Source organism: Miniopterus schreibersii, assembly GCF_964146895.1.
Source record: "Miniopterus schreibersii genome assembly, chromosome: 1".
In the NCBI taxonomy this organism is placed as follows: domain Eukaryota; kingdom Metazoa; phylum Chordata; class Mammalia; order Chiroptera; family Miniopteridae; genus Miniopterus; species Miniopterus schreibersii.
In genome coordinates, this window is record NC_138101.1 from 171,848,004 (window position 1) to 171,860,010 (window position 12,007).

Sequence of the window (12,007 nt, forward strand, 5' to 3'; positions counted from 1 at the left end):
AAGATCCATAAAAAAAAATCTTCTTGCCAGCATGAAGATCTTTTTCTTGGTATTTAAACATTTTCCTATACAGCACCAAGTGTAATGTAATTTCACTCAATTATAAGCTATCTTCTAAACATAAAATATTGTGGGATCACTTTCCTAACTTGCCACATTTTGTGGTATCAGAGATATAAGTTCTATTTAGCATTTATGTATAAGCAAATGAAACAGTATCAGCCATACTTAATTCATCATAACTGAAGTGCAATTGGTTGTTTTCCTTATTTTGTTCTTTTTCCTTGTGAATTTTCTATCCATTAAACTTCTAGTTCTTTGATGTTAAATAATGTTTCTTTTTCATCTTTGTATCTGCTAAACTGACTAGCACAAAATATTTTGCACATAGTAGGCATCAGTAAGTACTTTGGTATATTTATCATGCTATATATTTTCTTTTTGACCTTACTGAGAATAATTTTCAAGAATCATTATAAAATCAATTATATACTCACTTAAAAATATACATTCCAAGGATCCCTTCTTTATGTTAAAGTAGTAGAATAAAATTATCAGATAAAAAGGAAGCTTTAAACTATCCTGATTCAATTCTTCTTCACAGGTTGTAAATTGTGGGAATGTTACCAGAATTGTCAAATTCTCCCCAAAGCAATCTTCAAGCTAATCAACATAGACAATCAGTCTTTTCATTTCTATAGCAATAAGAAAATTTTAAGCAGTATCTTTTGATTGGAACTGTCTTGAAAATGCTTAGGTGGAGGCCTTATTTTAAAATTCAACTAGCCTGAAATAGTAAATGTAATTTGCCAAGCATCCCAGAGAAAGAAGGAAGCATTTGGTACATTTTCCTAATTGTTTCTGATTGCTGCCTGGGTAGCCGCAGCACTTCCACATCTTCAAAATCACCTCTGAGGGCTTCGACATCTTTGACCACTACTTTTAATCAAAGAGGCTAAACGTAACATAATTTGACTATTATGTAGCAGAAATCTTAGCAATACTGGCTTTAACATTTTATTTGACCTTAAAAAGAGAGCACTAAGAAAGTAAATAGTTAGTACTTAATGAATTCTGATTAAGATGACATATTCCATGATGTTAATACTAACAGAAATCACTGTCCCAGGAAAAGTGGTCAATACAGAAGTTGGCAGAGTTTAGTTCCCCAATAGTAATCTGTTTAGGTCTCTTAACAATAAGGCTAGCTCACTCTTAAGTTTCAAAGTTTGGTTACACCTTTAAAAACTGCATAAAAATGTTATAGCCTGTCTTTATTTCCATCCATACCATGATAAATTTAACACAAAAATAATACATCAGAAATTTAGAATTAAATGCAAATTTAGAGATATAGCCCAATCTCTTCATTTGAGGGAAATGAAATCTGAAGAATTTAAGAGACTTGCCCAATGTCAAATTATCAAGTTTCTTGCTGACAGTGAATTATAACTCAGATCTTACTATTTCTGATTAAATATGCTTTATATAACACTATGAAAATCATTGGCTTTTTCCTTCACCATATTAAATTTCCACTATTTTAATCTGGAATTAAGTTTCCATGGCCATTTATCCAACAAAGAAGAAATCAGTTACTGGGTTCATACTTTGATAAGGAGTGAGGAAAATAATGGTCTAGTAAATGGATATTATGAAAAAAGGACAAGTATCTCACAGTGTTCTCAGGGCTGCTTTTGTTTCTGAACAGAATGAATCGTTCTATTTGGGAGGAGGCAGTAATGGATGGGATATTGGAGCTATAATAAAAAGGAGGGGAAATTCACTCAGGGCCCCCTTGTTGTTCTTAAAGATTATACACTGTCTCATAAAGTAAACACTTCACTACGTGCATCAGGAGAAAAAGGAATAAAAATTCTTTCTGGAAGAATCCACATCACATTCAGGTTAGTATTTTTAAGATGTACTATATTTTTAATGAAAATGCATGCTGGGTAAAGGAGACATACATAAACAAAGGAAGTCCTTTTTTTACAGAGTAAATGTAACTCTTTTATGCTTTCATAGGCCAGTGTTCTAGCCCAGAGTACTTTGGAGTATACCCATGATACAGGAACAAGTTGTCCAGGGATACTGAACTGTGGAATTCAGAGAGTATGCCTCTACACTAATTGGGTCATTCAGAATAAAAATATATTTTTTCAGTAGACAGTATGAGTATTTGTTTGGTTTTATCACATGTGTTAGGAAGGGCATTTATACCCTTAAAGAAAGCTTGTCTTTAAAATTTTATTCACTATTGTCACCAGGAGAAAAAGTTATAAAGAAAAAAATTCACAGGGAAAAAATCCATAGGCTAGTTTTTTATTAAAAAACACTGTTAAATAATCCATAGTTTGTTTCTTAATATATGGTTTACCTCTACAAATAAATGCATCTTTCTTGCATGCTACTCTTTACTGGTATATACATTTTCTACTAATTACAAAGTCTTTTAGGAGGACATTTTCTATGTAAAAACATGAATCTAATATTTGGCTTGAAACTCATAAACAGAATCTTTTAAAGTCAGTAGGTTTAATAATTATTCTAATATTAACCTCTATACATTGGTTTTCATTTAAACTTAAGAGCCTATAAAACATCTCCAGTAAAATAGAAAAATTACCTACATAAATTTTATTAAAAATTGTTGTACTTTAAAATTATATTGCTAAAGATAAGCCACATATGAAAATTTCTTCTATTAATACTTAGTCACTGCTGGTTCAATAAAATAGGACTGTCATGTATTTTATTTTGCATATTATGTATAACATATACTTTCTAAATGTACAAGTATTTTACATGTATACTTATCTATAAATACACTAATACATGCATATTTTAAATGTACCATACTAAAAATTAGGAATTTATATGCAACATTAGAAATCAGTAATCTTGAGTATATAAATTCAGTAAATGCTCTTATTTAATATAAAATAAACTAACTTTAAGAATTCCTATTGATGAAGCACTGAGCAGTCTCTGAATATCAGAGCTCAAAATTTACTGGTATATCAACAAACTTATTATAATTTTCAACTCTAATATACCATCACACCAACAATGGACACTGTTGATACTGTTTTTTATATTTAATGTATAAATTTTATTTACCAAATGTGGTTTCATTTTCCCTAAATATTTATCTGTGAGTAACCTCCAGTTCTCATATTTTTAAATATATTAACCTGAATAGGGCATCACAATGTAAGCTATAGGAAGTAATTCTAACCAGTGTGAACTTTTCCATTCAACAGCAATAGAATCATGACTCTGCAAAGATTGTTAGAGAGTATATAAGCTTTCCTCTACCTTTAGGCAAATTACCCCTAACTCTCTTCCCACCCCCACATTCTTATTTAATTATGAATTCAAACAGAAATTTTATCAGGCAACTTGTTCAATGCATTTCCTTATATATTCATTCTATAGGAAAGTAAAGATAGTAATTCTATACAGTTGGTACATTTATAAACAAAGAAATTGGTAGGCAAGTGCCAGGAAAAGGACACCTATTTCAGGTTACTAACTTCAATTCTAGCTTTAGAAATTTACGTTACTAATAACACATCCCATCCTTGATAACACAATCAATAGAAGAGGATAATTGATGTTCCAAATTTATAATTTTCAACTCTAATATACTATCCTACCAACAATGGATATTGTTTTTTATATTTATTCCCAGGACACTAGGAATAGACTATGAAATCTGCAGTCAACTCTTAATTATATGTGCCAAATAAAGGGGAATCATTGTAATTAATTCAGATCTGTAACTTAATTTTTATAGAGTCAAATTACAAATATTCCTGTGGATATTTACAGAGTTTGGTTATTCTTAAAATTTGATCTTCTGTTGAAGTTATATTCACAAACTTTTATAAAATTTAACATAATTTTTAAAATGAAACTCTAGCCTTTAAAATATCTCAGTTTAGTAATTTTCAGTCTACTAATAATTCTGTGTTCTTTTTAAATAATTATCTAAAATAAGTTTCTATCAGTGATGGATGGTAACTAGACTTACAGTTATCATATTGTAAGGTATATAAATGACAAATCACTATGTTGAACACACCTGAAAATAATTATAGTGTATGCCAACTAAACTTTAATAAATTTTCAAAAATAAAAAATAAGTTCCCAGTGGTGATAATATTCAAAAATAATATTAATTGAAACACTTCTAAAGTTAAAAATCTAATCTGTGAAGTTACTGACATGAAACAATAATGAAACTTAAGAGCTACACAAGAAAATTCAAAAATTTTAATCAAACCCAAAATCTGAGAAACTCTATCCTTTCACCCTATACTCCTCATCAGGAATTACTGTAAGATTTTCAAAATTGTAATTGGAAAATATATTTCACAACAAAGCTTAAACCAATTAATGGCAAAGCTATGATTACATTATACATTGTTTAATGTTTCTATTTATTAATGCTTATGTGGTATGGAATTTTTCTATATTAAAGAAAGTTTTGGTATGAAACTTTGTAATTAATGATTGGTCACTCCCTTTCTTTCATCATATCCTCATAACTCAATGTCATCCAACCCACACGCCTGTGAGCATGCTGGGGCTCACTAAAATTTCTACCCACCACATGCCCATTCATGTGGTCTTTGTATGCATTTATATGCAAATCATGATCTGTGATATAAAGCAATGAGATGAATTTCAACAACCCATGTAAGAAATGGATCATTTTATTTCAGAACCCCTTTCTTCTCTCCTGATGATTTTCTTCACGCCCACTAATATCCAAACCTTGGCACTGTCTTCCAATCTCATGATTTCAACTTTTTGTTTTAATATGTCTTTATTGACTTCAGAGCGAGGAAGAGAGAGGGAGAGAGACAGAAACATCAATGATAAGAGAGTCACTGGTCGGCTACCTCCTGCACGCCCCCCACCGGGGGTCGGGCCAGCAACCCAGGCATGTGCCCTGACTGGGAATCAAACCGTGATCTCCTAGATCACAGGTCGATGCTCAACCGCTGAGCCACACAGGCAGGGCTCAAGTTTTTTAAAATGTAAAAATACTCCCAAATCTGTCTTGACTTCTTTCCTCAAGGTCCAATCTAATTATTTCTAACTGGATATATCCCACAAGTTCCTCAAACACATGTCTCAAGTGGACTGTCTCTCTTTCCAAACCTGTTCTTCCTCCTGTGCTTATTTAGAGTACTTCAAACTTTGTGGTCACCCAGCTTAAAGGTTAGCGTCATCTTTTTTTTTTTGGTCTCCTTACCACCACCTCCCCACCCCATCCCACTCCCACCCCCAATCCAATATTTTACCAAGTTTTGGCAATTCTACTGCCTTGCCCTGGAAGTTCAGCTTCCTAATCCCATGAGGCCATTTCATCTCCTCTTTAACCCATCCTACCCTGTGCTGCAGCTCTGCATGGTTATTTTCAGAGCCCTCTGGTCAATCAATGGTCTATGGGCAATGGGGCAGAGTGAGGATTTTGTTTTGTTTCTTTACTTTTTGTCAAGAGGAGTAACTGCTGTATGAACTGCAAATGGGCATTACCATTACACAATAACATGTATGTTGTTATAATGCCTGAATAAACATTTTCTCTGGCTGAAAAAGCAGCTCCAGGTTTTTGATAAAGTTTCATTTTATGTGAATCAGCAGGGTAACAAAAAAATGTGGATATTGGAGACATACAGATGTGTTCAATTCCAGATCTTATCATTTATTTTACTTTTCTGATGCTCAGATTCCTTATATTTGAAATGAGAATAATAAGCTACCTCGTAAGTTTAAGACTAAATAAGGTATATGTGTACCTGACTCTATATATGCTCTAAATATTTGTTGAATGAATGAATGAATGAATGAACCCCTACCTGGAACACCTCTTCTCCCATATCTTCATCCAGCTAACTTCTACTTCTCTTTTAAAACTTGGTTGCAGCCATCTGAATTTCCCAAGTATGACTTTTGTGTCCTTCTTCCATGTTTCTATAGCTCCAGTGCATATTTGTTTATCACACACTGTAATTACTGATGTCCTTGTCAGTCTCCCAAGTGATATTTTGGTAAATTCCGAGGATAGGGTTCATGTTTTATTTGACTCTGTATCTGCAGCAATTACTGTGGTTTGTGGCAAACAGCATCCACTATTTCAATAAATGTTAAATGATTACTTCGTACACAATTAACCAAAGGTCTGTACTATAAAGCTTTACTAATTTTATTCTAGGATAAAGCAAAGTACAAACATTGGGAAAAAAGAAAAATTTAACCACCAAATATCTACTGCAGGTATTTTAACAAAAATGTTTCTGGTTGGGTCATGTGTAATTTGGGGTGATGAAAAAGGGTATTATAAATACAGCCTCTCTACAGAGAGGTAACAGGTAAGCACTTAAGCTGTGCCAGTTAGTTTCTTTACTAAGAGCTTTAGTTATTTGATTTAATCCAGTCTACACAACTTCCTCTGGTGTAAGTTCCATCTCTATTATTAGCCCAATTTTACAAGATATGGAAATGAGTGCCAGAGAGATTTTGTAACTGAAAATCTACACAAGGAGCGCAGTGAGCAGTGGTATCAGGGTTCCAACTCAGGCTTCCGGATTCCTGAGCCTCTACTCTTAACTACAATATGCTGACTTCTTAGAAATAGCTAGTTTTTCTTTTGTTGTTGTTGTTTTAAATATATCTTTATTGATTTCAGAGAGACAAAAGGGGGGGGGGGAGAAACATCAATGATGAGAATCATCACTGATCATCTGTCTCCTGCACACCCCAACTGGGAATGGAGCCAGCAACCCAGGCATGTGCCCTGACCGGGAACTGAACTGCAATCTCCTGGATCCTAGGTCAATGCCTCAACCCACGCCCAGCCAGGCTTTTTTTTTTCTTTTTAAAATGTTTTTATTGATGTTAGAGAGAGAAAGGGAGAGGGGGGGAGAGAAATATTGATCCCATGTACCCACATGCAACCCCCCACCAAACTGCAACCCGGGCATGTGCCTGACCTGGAACCGAACCAGTGACCTTTCCGGAAGACAATCAACTAAGCCACACCAGCCAGGGCAGAAGTCGCTGATTTTTCAAAGATGCTTAATGCGGTACTCTCACCCAGGATAGCTGGGGTTATGTCTTCCCCAAAGAGTGTAAAACATGACAGATGACAGGAGCACATTTTCCCTTCACACTGAACTATGAAAGGTTTTACCTGTAAATTGTGTCCTTGAAGACAAGTATATGCACATCACTGACGCTGCTCAGTTTTCTTCCACATGCTTCCAATAAACTACGCTTTTGCTCTGGATAGTTTTTTTTGTTTTTTTTTAAATAAGCCTTGGATTTCTTTTACTATTAACACAAAAAAAAATGTTCCTCATTTTGACCTGAAAACCTAAATGCTTAAGAACTAAGGCATCACTTCCAGTAAAGCCAGAAAAGAAACAACAAAATAGGCCGCATATATAATTTTGAGATTAGGAGGTCCAAATGAGACAGTTCTAAAGCCCCTCAACCATGCAGAATTGCCCGGGTCTCCGCACCCATCGCCAAGGGGGAACTCGGGCACACTGATACCGACAAACTGGCCTCAGTTCCCTTATAGGACGGTCTAAATCATTTCAGACTAATTTAAAGCTCTCAGGGGCTGCCTTTCAACCGACAATCTGGACAGTGTCCAGAACACGGGGAAGAAACTAGAAAATGGAGGCAGTGGGCACAGGGCAACTTTTAAACCAGCAAAACCAGGGATTTTGTGGCCACCCTGTAATGATTCCCCGATCTGAAATTAATGCTAAGTAACAACAGTTCACCACAACGCTTTTTTTCCAGTTGGAACACCGGGACTTTACCTTATTAATAAAGAGCGATACGTTAGTAACATGTTTCAACGATGGGCATTTGGGTTCCTTATATTTAAATATAGAGTCGCGACCACTCAGGAGGGGGGAATGCAACAAAGGGGCTATAGCTAGCACTATGTGCAGTTTCAAATCTTCCAAGCCCAATAGGACGTTATCACTTAAAAGCCGTTTATTACCGTCGGCGTGTAGGGCGGTGGCGGCCAAGGTGCGAATGTGGTTAATGGAGGTCGCAGGACCCTGAGTCGCAGGAGTCGCACTACACTACACAGCCAGACCACGGGAACCCGGACGCTAGCAAAATGGCGGCCGCACCTCTATCCACGCGAGAACACACGCCCGCGAAGGAACGTCACGTCACCAGGGCAACGACGCTCTTGCGTAAGGGTGCGGTCCGGGTGAAAGTTCAGGGCTGGCTGTGCGCCCCCTTAACCGCTGTACCGCATCTGGGCCCAAGGCAAGGCCAGATCCCGAGCGACTACCACGGCCCTGGGCCGGGCGAGCTACGGCCCAAGTCCGGAGCGTACGGAGCGCGCTTACCTCCCCTACTCCGCCCCGCCCGGCCGGCCCGCAGGGAGTCGCCGGACGCAGGCGCAGGCCTGGGGGTGTGGCGAGCCAGGCGCCCGGCCCGCCCCGAGCGCGCGCCCGGTTCCACGCTGGGTGGCGCTAGTCGGCGTTGACGTTAACCATGGAAACGCGGAGCGGGCCTGCGCGCGACCGAGGAGGGCTGGCTGCCTGGCCCGCTCGGCTTCCCCGGCTCCGCGTCTGGGCCGCAGGCGTTCTCCTGGGGGCGCGCCCGGCCTGTCCACCTGCAAAAATGCAGTCCCGGGATGCCTTTGCATCGCCTCTTTCCTCGGGTGATTAGAGGTATGTTGCGTCCCCAACACCCACCTGGGGACTTCTTTGTTGCCTTACATTCCAAGCTAGTGTTGTTCTTGCAGTTTTAATTGCGATAGATTTCTCCTTCGTTATAAAACCTTCAAGTGCGACTATTAACTTTCAGAGACGCTAGAAGTATCAGTCCGGTGTGATTTTAACTTTCTTTTGAAAGACTATTTTAGCCTGTTGACTTAAAACATTTTGTTTCTAAGAAACACTTGTGAAATGGAAAATGGCCTTTTAAGTCTTGATTTGGGGATGGCCTTGTTACCCCAATAAAGTTTACAAATTATGCTCCTTAGATGGTACTGGACTTTTTCTCTCCTATCTCCAACTTAACCACTTTTGCCCCAGTTGGTGAACTTCTGGCCCCCTGACCATTAATAACTCTTTATTCGCTGATCTGCTCCCTCTGTCTACAACTCTTCGTCGAGGGACCAGTGTTTATTTCTATGAAGTCTACTCCATCAGAAGTTATTTATCAGGCCTCTAAATTAATTATCTGCTCTATTATTATTTATTTCTTATTCAGCTGTATAATATTAGATGTTTTGTTTAGTCTTGGTTAACTCATTCCTGCAATTAGGGCAAAGACCACCCTTTATATTATTGGGTTATCCTTTGTCACCCATGATAGATCCTAAAAACCTTTATCATTCCAAGTTCAAATATTGCCATTTCAGTAATTTGCATGTTTGGGGCGTATACATTACTCTTAAATTTCCTACTTAAAGAGCTGCCTACTAGTTATGAATTGCCACTGAAAATACCGAGTTGGGACCTTTTCTTTTGTAAGAATATTATTGAGATATAATTCACATTCTATATAATTCACCCATTAAGACTTGTATAAGTCAGTGTTTTTTAGTATAGTCGCATAATTGTGCAACTTTTAGAACGTTATCATCACCTCAAAAAGAAGCCCTGCACCTTTTAGCAATCACTCCCTGCTGCTCCCCCATTCTCGCTATCCTCACCAGCATATGCAAACACTAGTCTATTTTCTGCCTTTATAGATTAGCTTTTTCTGAACATTTTATATAAATGGAATCATATAATATGTGGCCTTTTGTGATTGGTTTCTTCCACTTAGAGTTCTGTTTTCCAGGTTCATCCATGTTGTAGCATGTTTCAGTACTTCATTCTTTATAGCCTAATGATCTTACGTTGTATGTATATACCACTTTTTATTTCATCCGTTGGTGAACATTTAGGTTGTTTCCATTTTGGAGCTATTAATAATATTTCTGCTATGAAAGTTCATGTACAAATTCTTGTGTAGACTTGTTTTCCTTTCTTTTGGGTAAATATCTAGAAATGAAATTTTTAGGTTATGTGGTTACTCTGTGTTTGACCATTTGAGGAACTTCCAGACTGTTTTCCAAAGCAGCTACACCATTTTACATTACCACTTGAGGGTTCTAATTTCTCCACAACCTCACCTATACTTGTTAGTCAAGTGGACTGAAATGGTATCTCGTTATGGTTTTGGTTTGTATTTCCCTAATGAGTAATGATGCTGAGCATCATCTTATGTGCTTGTTGGCCATTTTCCAAATTAGTAAAGGTGGTGATGCTTGGAAAAGTAGAACCTTAGTATATTCCCTTTTAGATTTTTAAAAATACTTTTTAGGAACATGCTTGAGTGTGTTCTATTTATTACTCTACTGACAGTTTGTGCAGTCATTTTTATACATAAACAGGAATTATTTTTTTCTTGACAAGTTTAATTTTGTTTAATAATTTTATGTTATTTATAAACTAACTTTCTGTTTCTTGCTTATTCTCTTGGTAATGAAAATTGAAATAATTCCAAAATTGCTTTTACCAGTAACAATTATTTGAAAGGAAAATTATCTCTACCCTACTGTATTGTAAACTCCTTTGGGTCAGAGAACAGCCTTATTACCATCACCTATCATTTTGTAAGTACTCAAAAGTTATTCAAAAGTTCAAATTTATGGAAAGTACTAATTTATTATTTAAGTATTTCTCTTTGAAAGGAAGAATAACACATTTAGTCTATATTAACAATGATCAAAATGTAATCTTTAGTGTTCACCAGCATCTTCTAACTACTTTGACAGCAAGTTAACATAGAGGAGGAAAGGATTCTAACGTGTCCAAGTTAATATCCTTCATATGTAAAAAGTTCTTTCAAATTAATAAGGAAAGTGAACACTTTAATAGAAATAAAAGGCAAAGAAACAATTTACCTAAAAAAAAAAAAAAGATATTTATCTACACATGCAAACATACACATATGTGTAATGAATATTCTCAGAGAACTAGATCATATTCATGTAATAATAGGATTCTATAAAAAGGAATATCCAAGGGTAAAAGAAAATATGAAAGCAAAGATTTAATAAAATTTGACAAATATATTAGAAGATAGTTTCTTGAAAGTACAACAAAACAGTTTAGGCACAATGCAGAAATGCTCAGTAAGTATGGATGGATTCAGTGGAACCTCATACCTGTTAGGATGGGTGTTATATATATATATTTTTTTTAAGTGTTGCCAAGGATGTGGAGAGATTGGAGCCCTTGTACACTGGGAATGCAAAATGGTGCATCTGCTATGGAAAACAGTATGGGAGTCCTCAAAAAAATTAAAATTGAGCTACCATATGATCCCACAATTTCACTTCTGGATATTTACCTAAGATTTCAAAGAGATATTTGACCCTCATGTTCACTGCAACATTATTTATAACAGTGAAAAAGTGGAAGCAAACCAAGTATCCATCAACAGATGAATGGATAAAGATATGTGGTATATATGTACAATGGAATGCTATTCACCCCTAAAAAAGGAGGAAACCCTCCCATAAAGGACATGGATGAGCCTTAAGACATTATGGTAAGTGAAATAAGCAAGTCACAGCAGAACAAATAGTGCATGATTCCACTTGTATGAGGTATCTAAAATCATCAGACTTGTAGACACAGAGTTTAGAATGATGATTGTCAGGGACTTGGGGGAGGAAGAAATGGAGAGTTGCTGTTTAATGATTATAAAGTTTTAGTTATACAAGATAAGTTCTAGAGATATAGTGTACGACCTGTGTTGCCAGTTAACAGTACACTTAAAATTTTGTTAAAAGGGTAGATAAACCTATGTTAAATGTTCTTACTATAAAAAAAAATCCGAATCTAACAGAAAAAGAAATATGTGGATTCAATGAATGAAATCAATCAATAAAAATAAATGATAGATTTCTAAAAAGTAATCTTTGCTAAACAAAAATCGGACAATTGCTAAA

At 36.1% G+C, this 12,007-nt stretch overlaps 2 protein-coding genes across 5 annotated transcripts in view; one reads left to right on the plus strand and one right to left on the minus strand.

Moving 5' to 3' along the window:
• Positions 1-8,494, minus strand: part of RTN1 (reticulon 1) — a 285,115-nt gene extending 276,621 nt beyond the window's left edge. For 2 of the 4 annotated variants that reach the window (XM_081150637.1, XM_081150639.1), the window contains exon 1: positions 8,400-8,494. The gene's annotated coding sequence lies outside the window, so the exon portion shown is untranslated. Of the gene's footprint in view, positions 1-8,038; positions 8,171-8,399 lie in introns of those variants that run through there. The other 2 variants (XM_081150635.1, XM_081150636.1) reach the window with 1 other exon arrangement.
• Positions 6,904-12,007, plus strand: part of PCNX4 (pecanex 4) — a 32,461-nt gene continuing 27,357 nt past the window's right edge. Inside the window, exon 1 of the mRNA XM_081150621.1 lies at positions 6,904-8,726. The gene's annotated coding sequence lies outside the window, so the exon portion shown is untranslated. The remainder of the gene's footprint in view (positions 8,727-12,007) is intronic.